Below are 12332 nucleotides of genomic sequence, written 5' to 3' on the forward strand. Positions count from 1 at the left end.
TACAACTCTAGGATTCTATAATGTCTGGACACTGTCTGAGAATTACTTTAAGGCACATAATTGCTACACTAGAAATCAAATAGTCATGAATAGTTAATACCATTGTCCTTGCAGACCTGTGTGGGTAGCAAACACACAGTTCTGCTCTCATCCAGTAGACAGCTGTAGAAAATAGTACCTACAGTATCTATTGCCCAATGAGCAAAAAAAAAAAAATCTGCAGTATAAATCCCTTTAGTTATGTGTCCCATTTGAAACTGTTAAGGAAAATTTTGCTATCAATTTGTGTGTCACTGTTAGTCTGAGTGATGGATTTTCTATTGACAGTCGATTATTTTAAATATTTTGTAAGTGGACATAACGGTGTCTTCCCGAAAGTATCTGCCAAATTATTCAACCTCAACAAACACATCTCTAAATAACCTTCCAAGTAATCTCTGATGGTGGTGTGTATTTTGAGGCCAGAGAGTTTTCTTTCTCAATGTTTTGCAGAGTTTAGGAAGTGTTACAAACACAACCACTTTGTGCAACATTCACTGTGGCTTTTTCTAATATACAGTGACCTTTAGTACTTTATTTTTGACTTGTTCCCTTACCTGCTAGGCTCCATTTTGCTACTGTTAACCTTAGGGACATACTGTGAGGCTTTTAAGTAATGTCCTTCATACTTGGGATGACATCCATCTTCTTGCTTCTGGGATGGTATCAGGAGACCGATATTCCCCACCCAATGTGACTTTGAAGGACAAGCCAGGAGTCATAGATGTGCAAAGTAAGAAAAAAAAGAGATGAAACATCAGAAGGAGAGAAATGAAAATTGGGAGATCTGAAAATCTGCATGTGGAGCAGGTCTGTCACTTGCTGCAGATACTCCTATCAAATAGCCTCTTGACCTGTTTTTCTGAGTGGAGGATGCTCTAGCAAGCTTGTGCAGCAAGGCTATCTCAACTACATGCCATGGCGGTAGTACTCATTTTGCTCTTACCAGTCAATATGTAGTAAAAATAAACTGGAAAGACAATTACTTACTTGGAAAGTGGTGCATTGAGCATGCAGGTGTCAATTTCTTTTGGACTCTTCCATAAAAGATGCTCAGACACTTCCAGAAAATATCAGTGGGGTGTGCCCATGGTTACTTGATTACAAATCTAACTTTTCCTGAAAAACATTGGTGCCCCATTTTGCACCCAATACATTTGTACTCTGAAGATCTTGAAAAATTAAACTCCAATAGCAGAATAATTCTGTTTCAAGACAACAAAGAGAATTGCTTGATTATATTAAAACTGCTTGACTTAAGCAACGTGAGAAACGGAACTAATTCAAAAAGATACACCAAAACAGAACAACACAAAATCACACTGGAGATTAGACAGGTGTCCAGAGCAGATCCCTATTTACCGTAATAGTGCTTTGCCATCTTTAAAATCTGTTAAGAAATAGAGAAAAGTAAAACAAATGAGAAATAGGAGTACTGGGTAAGAAAAGCTGCTACAAAGAATCCCTGTTGCATATACAGAAGCCAGGAAGTCTTGAAGGGCTGTTTTAAGATTACTGAATGTATTTAATTCAAGAGCTCCCTACCCATTGTGATAAAATGAAATTATTTCAGTTTGCCAAGGCACAAATAAATGTGACTTGTCACTGACTATTTTTATTTCTTTGGATTTCCTTGCACCTTTTCCCCAAACATTTAAAACCCTGGAGCCCCCTTCCCTGGGACACCTGAGACCACGCACATCCTTGTGTCAGGAGGCTGCGACGTCTCACCCCCCTCCTCTCCCGACAGGGTCCCCCAGGGCCTCCCTTTGGCCCTTCCCCAAGCTCCCTGCCAATCACATAGCCCAACCGGCCCTTCTTCCGCTTATCAGTACCTACCTCCCTTTCCGTCTCCGCTCCGCCCATATGGTGCGCGCTCTGTGCCTCCTTGCGTGTCGTGCGCGCACGCTGTCCTACTGGCAGCTGGTGGGTGAGCGGGGGGGCAATTCTGGCTCTCGCTGGGTGTGTAAGGGAGCAGTCGCCGTCTCGCTTCTTGCTTGTGCTGCTGCTCGCATCAGTCCAGCTTTGCCTGCCCCACCTGAGCGCCGGTGATCACTGTTTTCTCAGTAGGTGAGTGGGAGAGGGATCCAGTCTCCGACAGCAGGTCCCGGGCTGATGCGGGTCACAGGTCCTTGACTGCCGGCTTTCCTGGTGCTCCTGCAGGCAGTGAGCTCCGGCACTTCCAGGGGAACTGGGGTAAGAGGCAGCGACAGGCCATGTTCTTCGGTGTCCGCGTGGTTCACTGCGGGCTGCCGCTTCGCTCTTCCCGTTCCCCACTCCCAGACAGGACGCACCCGCAACAAATTGGGGGTGAGAGAGGACGAGAGTGAGGTCAAGCGGACGGGCTCGGTTGGTCTCGTTTTAGTCTAATTATTATCTTCATTAGGGCTAGCACAAGGTTCTGTGGTAAATGTGCGAGTGCACCGGATGCTGTTTCTTAAGCAGGGCTTATCCTTGCTGGGGGAAAGGGTGTAAGCGCAGGGAGGGTGGTGGGAGTAAGGGTTAATGCATTACTGCCATAGATAAAAGAGCAGAGTGGGTGGAGGGGATGAGGGCACAGGGAGCGGCGTTACAGTTACACGTGGAGATACACGAAATCTAAGCCGCGTAAAAGACGACGACACTGGTGACGCGCAGCTTCACGGGTTAGTGGTTTGACCCATTACCAGGACAAGTGTCAGTTCTGTACACGGCTTGGTATCGGTCGTGGGTTTTCAAGTGTGTGTAAACTAAATACTTAGGTTTTTATGTGTGTTTGTGAGAGACAGAGAGGCTAGTCCGTATACATATATATGTGATTGCAGGCTATAAATCCCGTAAAAGCTGCTGTTACTGCTAACTGCTTTTGAGATACAAGCAAACAGATGTTATATTTTTTTCATGGCATGGCAGGCTTACTGGGTGAGAATGTTAATTAGACTTGTTGCAAAATGTAATTATGATTTTTGCAGCATCTGGGAGCTCCATTTGTTTGCCTCTTTCATGTTTTGAGTTGTTTCCTGGTTTAAATAGAAACATTAACTTCTAGAATGAGTTCCTTTATAACGGATCTATGCTAGTATGACCTGTTCTTCCTCTTGTCTGGCAATTTCTCAGCACTTAAAGGACTGTTGAAACTCTGCAATCCAGAGGAGATTACTGTAGATAAAACGACTCGCTTCCTTATCATGTATTTGTAGGAGTGTAGCATTGAGAATGGGGAAGATTTAGTGCCTCCTTTGCCTACACGGGAAATCATAATTGTTTATCTGGCCTCTTCAACTTCCAGATCTCCAACTTTTTCTGTGTTTTCTGACCACTGTGAATGGATATTACATTAGAAAATTATTGTAGTCTTCAGTCGTAATTAGCAGGTTTTTTTTTCTCTCGTTAACATATTGATATACTGATATAAACTAATAATAACCATGAAATAAATAACTTACGCTTTTTCTTTGGATAAAAAACATTTAATCCAATTCCTTGTATTCCTTAAACACGTGTTCATTAGAGCATAAGCAAAACAGCGCTGGGTGCGCGGGGGAGTCACTCCGCCCAACACGCACACCTTTAAACAATAAGAAGTGTGCTTAAATACAGTAAGGTATTACATATTCATAATGACCCCAGGAACGCTTATACATATTCATAACCTTTCCCTGCTTCTGATTAAAATGAGTCTCAGATAACCATTTCCATAGACCCTCCCCTGTTGCGCCTGCACAGTGCCATTTGGTGAATTTGAGGAGGGGCCTTTGGGGGTCTTTGGGTGAAGGCTCCTTCAGCTTCATCACAGTGAACTTTTTACCTTTGGCTCATTATGTTGAATTGACTGGGACCCAAGCTGCCAAGTTGAATGAAACCAGACTGGCGCCCCCTTTTGCTGTAAATCTTCGTTATCTTGTCTCCTCAAGTTTACAGCTAGGTGCAGTAAAACTTCTTATCTTGGCATTCGATGGGGTTCTGTTCTTCTTAACATAAAGCTCTAAACTGAGCATTTATTGTGTGACTAAGCCTTAAAGTGTTAGCTTGTTAGTAGGTACCCATTATAAGTTTAGTTAACCCTTAAAATGTTAGTTCCCTCTGTCAATATAACTTCATAAGCAAGTTTCATAACTTTTTACATAGAACTTAACCACCTTTTTCCAGGTTCAGAGCCCGTGCCTCATTTGGTTATATCTGTAAACATTAAACATCTTAGCACGAATCACAACTGCATTTTTCACAATTCCCCCGTTTTCTTTTTATCCTATTGATTCGTGCTTTGGCCTCAAAGTTAGGTAGTACTTGCCTAGCGGCGGCTAGGTCCAGTTTGGTGTTATCTTTTAAAATCATCAATTTATACCCTATTCCTTTTGTTGCCATTTCAGGATCTATAGGCATAGCTGAGATTTGCATGCCTTGGACTACTGAATGTATTAACCGAATAAAGCACAGGATCATACATGGTACAAACAGTAAACCCAGAAATGCACATACTATCATGAACCCTATTTTCTTCCACAAGGCTCCCCCAAATAAGTTATCCCACCAATGGCTAGTAAGTATAGAATTCCATTTCTGTACTGGTACATGTGCAACTCGTTTTATCTCCTTTGCTATTTTCATTATAGCTTCCCCATTATCATCTATTTCCAAACAACACTCAGAAGTATTCCATTTCCCACAGACACCCCCTTCTTCAGCTAAAAGATAATCTAAGGCTACCCGATTTTGGTATACTGCAGCCCTGGTCTGAGACAATTGTCTTGCTATAAGATTCAGTGCCTCAGCTGTCCGGTTGCTTATTATTTCAACCACTGCTTGCAACTGGATAATTTGGTTTAGCATATATATTGGGGTACGGTATCCTCAGCTTCCATCTTGGGCCCAGGTGGCTGGATCATAGTATTCAATTATCCTTTTCGCAGGCCATTCATCATCTTTCCAAGTTTGCGTTCCTCCTATGGGGACATTTATTAAACCCCTCTTCTCTCTGTTTAAAGTTTCCTACAGAGGTTTCCCCAGATGACTCCCTTTTTCCTTTGGTAAAAGGAAAAATGCTGGTTGAATTATCCCTATTGTACAAGACCCTCTCCATTTAGGCATTAACTCCTTATAAGCTCTATTCCCACATATCCAAAATAATCCATCAGGAGCTTTCCATGGTTCGTTTACATTGGTAGAGCCAGGATTCTGCCAATATCTCCTTAAATCCCCAATTTCCTCAAAAGGATTTGCTTTGCTTCGATTCTTCCAGCATATCATTTCGTTTCCCAGGCTACAATATCGAGACCAATATCCATTAGGTGGACCTGGCCACCAAGTGGGAGGAATAGAGGTATTTGATGAATTTACTCGTAACACTAACTTACAAGGGGTTTGCCCAATGTATTCAGTAAAATCCAGTTTACCATCATCCCTTGATATGAATATCTGCCCTATTATTAAGTGACTTAATACCCGTCCTTCTGGTCTTTTTTCCTGAGTTACATGAGTTCTGTTCCATACCAGTAATCCTTCTGGGCTTACACTCTCTCCTCTCCAAGGCCACTCTTCTACCGTTTGAGACCCCCCACATATCCAGCATGATGTGACATTTAATTCCCTGGCTATATTTTCCATAAGATCTATAAACAGGTTTTTCCCTACTGTTGGTAATTGTAATCCCTTGTCTTTTTGCCTTATTTCTTCGTACCAATCACTGCTTTTCTGTACCATTTTCTGTTTCTCTTGCCTTCTTTTCAATTCATGAGTAGCACTCTTAACTAACTCCTCCTTATACTGATCTTGCACTCCCCCTCCATCTGAATAGCCCCACATGCCAGTTTGTGAAAAACAGATATTCTGTTTTCCCCTAGGGCAGGAGACAGAGCCCATACCGAGTCCACCTTTCCCTAGATTAGTTGCTACCCATAACTTCTGCCCTTGGATTTCACATTTTCCAATTTTGTTCTATCATAACATCCAGAATTAATATGAGTGTGATAATTGAGAACATATTGTGTCAGTCGTCCTATTCTCACGTGCTCATAGTGCTTGGTACAGGGATTGGCCAGGCTAAGTTGGGAACAATAAGTCACCACTCCTAGCAAGAGGATCAGGTCCAGGTTTCTACACCCTCTGCCTCTCTGGCCTACCAGGTTGCAGCCGGCAGCCGAGTTCATAATCTTCTCGGCAGCAAGGGTAGTGTCCCCGCCTTCCTATTTTTGCCGTTAGGTGATGACTTTTTATTGTATTCCAAACTCTTGGCCTTCTCTTCCCAGGAGCAACAGGACAACATGAAATTTGATTTCTCTTCTTACACTCTATTCTTCCTATCACTGGTGGACTCTCTAAATTCCCACACACCCCTTTAGTAAATACCTCCCATCATTCTTCACTATTCTTTTTGTATTCTCCCAGTGACTGTTAGAATTCTCAACCTAGCTTTGGTATCCTTATCTTCTATTCTTAAATGCATATTACACAATCCTGTTGGTAATTTCCCATTGTGGATATGCTTATACCACAGTTCATTATAACCTAAACATCAAATACAGATAAAAGAATTACATATACAACTTAGTCCAACATGCTTAACTATTAAAACATTCTGATTTTCATTTATACTGGACATTCATATGAACAATACTGATAGTAGTTACATCACCAATCCCATGTTAATTTCAATTCCCCCTATCCTTGAGTTACTTTCCAGGTTCTTTCTTCCGTCAGGGGTCCTTTAACTCGAGACGCATGTGTCCATCCTTTCTCTGCAGTCCGAACCGCTGTTTCTGTAGTTTTCCAAAGTTTTCTGCAAAAGACTTCTAAACTTTTGCTGTCCTGGTAGGGAATGCTTCTGGCCAGCCTGAAAAAGTATCAGTTAATACCAACAAATATCAGTACCCCCCTTTTCCTGGGAGTTCTGAAAACTCAATTTGCTATTGTGGTCCAGGCCCATTCCCCTTCCCCATTTGACCCATTTCTAGCTTGGGCATATTTTGGGATTAGTCTGGAGGCAAAGATCACACTGCTGTCACCTGTTCTACAGTGATAGACAAATTTCTAGCTCCTGTTTCCCTAATCAAATGTTTGCATAATGGTTCTATTCCCCAAAATCCTTTCTTATGTTCTTCCCTTACTAAAGGCCAAACTACATGAAAGGGGACAATAAGTTTTCCCTGAGGGGTGTGAACCCACCCTTCCTTATTATATTATTCCTCTAAATCTATGATGAGTTTTGATTCTCTTTAGTATACTCTGGCTTACCTTTTAAAGAGACCTGTCCCCCAAGGACTAGAGCACTTTCTGTTTTTACCTTTTGCTTAGCCATTTGTTTTGCCTCTCTGTCCAGCCTTTTCTGATTCCGAGCTCACTTTCTGGTGTGCCCTATTATGCATGATTGCCATTTTCTTAGGAATTTTAACTACTTCCAATAGTTTCAACATCTCCTCTGCACGTTTGATATGTTTGCTTTGAGAGTTCGAAAGTCCCTTTTCTTTCCAAATTGCTCTGTGCACATGCACAACCCTCCATCCATAAAACAGTTGTCAGAGTTTTCAATATGAATGTCTTTTAGATCTGGTCAATTGGATGATGTTGCTTTGATGGTCTCCAGGCAGTCATGATGAACTGGTTCTCCAGAGTTACCACTGAGGAAAGAAGCTGGGTTGACAACGTTAGTGACGATAATTTCTACACCATCTTGTTAGACACTGTATGGGATACTAGCACAGTCATTTTCTGACCCATGGTAAATCTCCAGGCCTCCTGTATATTCAGTACCACTGCAGCAACTGCGTGCAGGCATCCAGGCCACCCCTTTGCAGTTGCGTCTAACTGTTCGGAGAAATAGGCCACTGCTCGTCGATATGGGCCAAGATCCTGTGCCAATATACCCAAGACTATTCCCTGTTTCTCGTGAAAGAATAGGAAAAATGGTTTACTCACGTATTGGAGTCCTAGAGCAGGGGCTGACATCAAAGCCTTTTTAAATTCTTTAAAGGCTCGTGTGGCTTCCTTATTCCATTGCAGGTGTTTCTGGTCCATATGGTCCAGGTCACACACGTCTCCTTGGTTCTAGTAGCGATGAAAATGTTATCCAGATATTGTAGCATGTCTCTCATCAGACGAGGCTTCCCAGGATTCAAAATCTTTAGCAAGCTGATTTCCAAATATTGTCGGGCTATTCGTGAATCTTTGTGGCAACACCGTCCAAGTGAGCTGGGTTTTACCTTTATTTTTAGGGTTCTCTCATTCAAATGCAAATATTGTCTGGCTAGCTTCATGGAGAGGGAGGCAAAAGAAAGCATCTTTTAATTCTAAAATGATAAACCAAGTCAAATTAGGTGTACTCTCAGAAGGGTGTATGGGTCTGCTACCACTGGGTAGAGGTCCTCAGCTATTTTGTTTATATCTCATAAGTCCTGAACCACCCAATATGACCTATCTAGCTTGCAGACAGGCAACATAGGGGTGTTGTAATTGGACTCACACTCCTTTAATAACCCTATTTGCAGGAATTTCTCTATTACTGGCCGAATTCCTACTTCTGAACCTGGGTCAGAAGGTGGATATCTAAGGGGAAATCCACGTGCTCTGTACGCGTTACACACAACAAAGCAGCCCAGCAGGAACGGGCCAGGCAGCGACTGCCCCCCCCCCGCTTCATTCCCCGCGGCCGGTGAGCCCGGAGGAGAGGAGCTCCAGCAGCTGCTGCTCTCCTCCTCCCCTTTTTTTTTTTTTTTTTTTTTTTTCTTCTCTCCGCAGCTTATCAAGGGGAAGCTGCCAGGCACAGGTTTGGGCTCCTCTTGCCCTTTTTCTCTCTTCATTTAATTCCTGCGTTTATAAACTTTATATGCAATTTCAATTAGCTGAGCAATAGTTACATCCCTCAGCTCCTACCTTTTCTAATTTCTTACAGATGTCAATAAGCAGCATATTAAGCATCAATCCCTTACATAAATTTTAGATCCAAATCAGTCTATCCACAGAACAACACTAACTGCAATACAGCTAACTCAGAATTTCACATTCAAAGCACTTCCCCCACTAATTTTCTCTCATGTGTACAGATGCATCATAAGGGGGAGCAAGGTGGTACTTTAATAATGGAACCGGTTCTCATGTTGTAATTATCTCCCCAAACAAATTCTATTGGTACCAAATCTAAATATACTAACTAAAATACTGAGCTCAGACACGCAAACCAAATACCTAGTTCAAATATGCGAACAGATCACAATTACACTTCTTCAAGACAATATCTCAATTTTAGCATCGCACCTTTGAACCACTCACTGCTCAGCCAGGTGGAGGCACCGCTGGGTCTCCCTGACAAAACAGGTCAGTGCGCGCTGGAGCCCATGGGCACGCACCACCCCCGCAGCAGCAAGCTGGACCGGGCAAGGCTTTTATCAGTGTCTCATCTGGGGCGCCACAACCGCCATCCCCAAACCAGGATCCCCCCATCCGGTGCGCATACAAAAGAGCCAAATCCAGCACACCGAGATGAGACACAGCCTATCATAGAGCCGTGCAAGTCCAGATGCCAGAACAAAGCCAGCATGCCAGAAAGAAAAGCAATGGCTATCACACACAAAACCCCATCACCACATTCACACAGTCAAGAGCCAAATTGCTCATCATCACAAAATGTACATTTTGGATCAATCTGTGATCTTACTATACCATACAACAGGCAAAGACTTACGAAACTGCAACACATTCAAAAAGATACCCACAAAGAAAAAAAAAGCTAGTACTAAAAGGCATCTTGCAGACTGTTCTGCAAGTTTTTTTGTGATTCATTTGTTATCAGCTAATTCTCTCTCCGCTTGCTGAAGTTCAAACCATTCTGCTTGTAAATCTGTCTACAGTGATTTAATGATCTCTTGCTCAGTTTGCTTGTCTTTCGGGGCAGCTATCAATGCTGCTTCCAAAACAGCAGAAATCTCAAATCTGCTTTCTTTTGCCAAGTCCCTTATTTGCTCAGTTACAATATCTGGAGACGACCAATGTCCAGAAGCCCACCTAAGACCCTCAGGACTCTGGCAAACCTTATAATCTTTCAGCAAACTCAATATCAGGGAGCAGTCCAGGCCTGGCTTGACCCAGGATGCCATGACCTACTGCCGGAGAACACAGCACAGACCGATCCGTCCTCCTTTAGAGCCTCTGGCTCCTATCCCCCCCCCCAAACCGCTTCTCACAGAATATCCCAGTTCTGACACCAAATAAACTGTCCCGTCCCAACAGATGGGATGAGGGATGAGTTAACTCTTTGTTTCTCCTTATCTCTTTGAGTTTTTCTAGTTTCTTTCTTATATCTCCCCAGGATTTTGTTACAAACTGGGGGTCCACTCCTTGAGTCCATTTATCCTTTGCTTTTTCCTTGGGTGAACTTCTCTTCATCCCAGAATTCTAGCATGATCCCCCCACAAGGGACTGTTGGGGGTCCAAAACTCTAACATGACCCCCACCGCCAAGGGACTGTCAAGGGGGAGTATCTCCGGCAGGTCGCTCCCCTTCGACCTCTTGTGGGAACCTCAAACCCACGAAACCTGGCTCACAACATGGGGATCAAACCCACTACAACTATCTTACAACGTAGGGCTCAAACCCACAACACAGAGGGAGTGCTTCACTCACTTTGTCCCTTCAGTGGCCAAGCCCCTCACGGGGTGTTGGAACTGCATTTAGAAGGACTCTGCACTCACTTCGCAACCAGATTGCGTCTCAAACAACACCAATCACACAATCACATTACCTGACCTGATGGTACTTACAGTCCATTTTTCTCATCAGGACCTACCCGACCCGGCGGTACTTACAGTCCACTTTTCCCGTTGGGACCTTCGTGCACTCTGGATTACAGGTAAACTGCAGCATTCAGGGGGAGTGAGCTCAATTCTTATCAATTCTTTTGCTTATGCTTTAATTTTGAATAACGTTGGTAGCTCTCCGCACACCCGAGTCCAAGGGCCACTATAAAAGTGGGGCGCCTCCCTTGAACCTGAGGTAACAGAGCTATCCAAGGTTATCACGTCGGGGTCACCAATTGAAATAAATAACTTACGCTTTTTCTTTGGATAAAAAACATTTAATCCAATTCCTTGTATTCCTTAAACACGTGTTCATTAGAGCATAAGCAAAACAACGCTGGGTGTGCGGGGGAGTCACTCCGCCCAACACGCACACCTTTAAACAGTAAGAAGTGTGCTTAAATACAGTAAGGTATTACATATTCATAATGACCCCAGGAACGCCTATACATATTCGTAACCTTTCCCCGCTTCTGATTAAAATGAGTCCCAGATAACCATTTCCATAGACCCTCCCCTGTTGCGCCTGCGCAGTGCCATTTGGTGAATTTGAGGAGGGGTCTTTGGGGGTCTTTGGATGAAGGCTCCTTCAGCTTCATCACAGTGAACTTTTTACCTTTGGCTCATTATGTTGAATTGACTGGGACCCAAGCTGCCAAGTTGAATGAAACCAGACTGGCGCCCCCTTTTGCTGTAAATCTTCGTTATCTTGTCTCCTCAAGTTTACAGCTAGGTGCAGTAAAACTTCTTATCTTGGCATTCGATGGGGTTCTGTTCTTCTTAACATAAAGCTCTAAACTGAGCATTTATTGTGTGACTAAGCCTTAAAGTGTTAGCTTGTTAGTAGGTACCCATTATAAGTTTAGTTAACCCTTAAAATGTTAGTTCCCTCTGTCAATATAACTTCATAAGCAAGTTTCATAACTTTTTACATAGAACTTAACCACCTTTTTCCAGGTTCAGAGCCCGTGCCTCATTTGGTTATATCTGTAAACATTAAACATCTTAGCACGAACCACAACTGCATTTTTCACAACCAGTTTATAATAGAATAGGTGGTATTGTAGGTGGGTACGATGTACACCTCTATTGGCTTGGGAAATGTAGCTTTACATGATTACACAGGTTTCAGTCTCTGTCATAGCTGTGATTTAGTTTGAAAGATAAATTGATCTGAGGACTTGTTAAAATCTGGGGGTGTTACAGTTTTGATTCAAGAGCCTCTTCCTTGAAGAAAATCTTATTTTTGGGGAAAAGAAAACTGTGATGTGGGGACACGGGCACACTTGTGCTTATATGCGGGGGTACATATGCAAATGTGTGAGCACGTATGTGGGAGAGTGTGCACACGGTTGTGGGTGTGTACACACAAGTGCATGTGTTTTGACTCGCCTCTATGTGGTTGTGTGTGGACATATGTCCGTGTCTACTTGTGCTCACCCACTCCATGTCGGTACCCCAACATAACATGCACATGTTTGTGTACGTGTGCCCTGATACACATGCGTGTGAACTCATGCTTTTCCATTC

The 12332-nt window shown here is 43.1% G+C and overlaps 1 protein-coding gene across 5 annotated transcripts in view; it reads left to right on the forward strand.

The window, feature by feature from the left end:
* Positions 1-1886: 1886 nt before the first annotated feature.
* CPT1A (carnitine palmitoyltransferase 1A) overlaps positions 1887-12332 on the forward strand; it is a 79214-nt gene continuing 68768 nt past the window's right edge. For 2 of the 5 annotated variants that reach the window (XM_065064943.1, XM_065064937.1), the window contains exon 1: positions 1925-2109. The gene's annotated coding sequence lies outside the window, so the exon portion shown is untranslated. Of the gene's footprint in view, positions 2110-10785; positions 10856-12332 lie in introns of all 5 variants that reach the window. The other 3 variants (XM_065064947.1, XM_065064938.1, XM_065064946.1) reach the window with 3 other exon arrangements.

Source organism: Columba livia, chromosome 5 (assembly GCF_036013475.1).
Source record: "Columba livia isolate bColLiv1 breed racing homer chromosome 5, bColLiv1.pat.W.v2, whole genome shotgun sequence".
Classification (NCBI taxonomy): Eukaryota; Metazoa; Chordata; class Aves; order Columbiformes; family Columbidae; genus Columba; species Columba livia.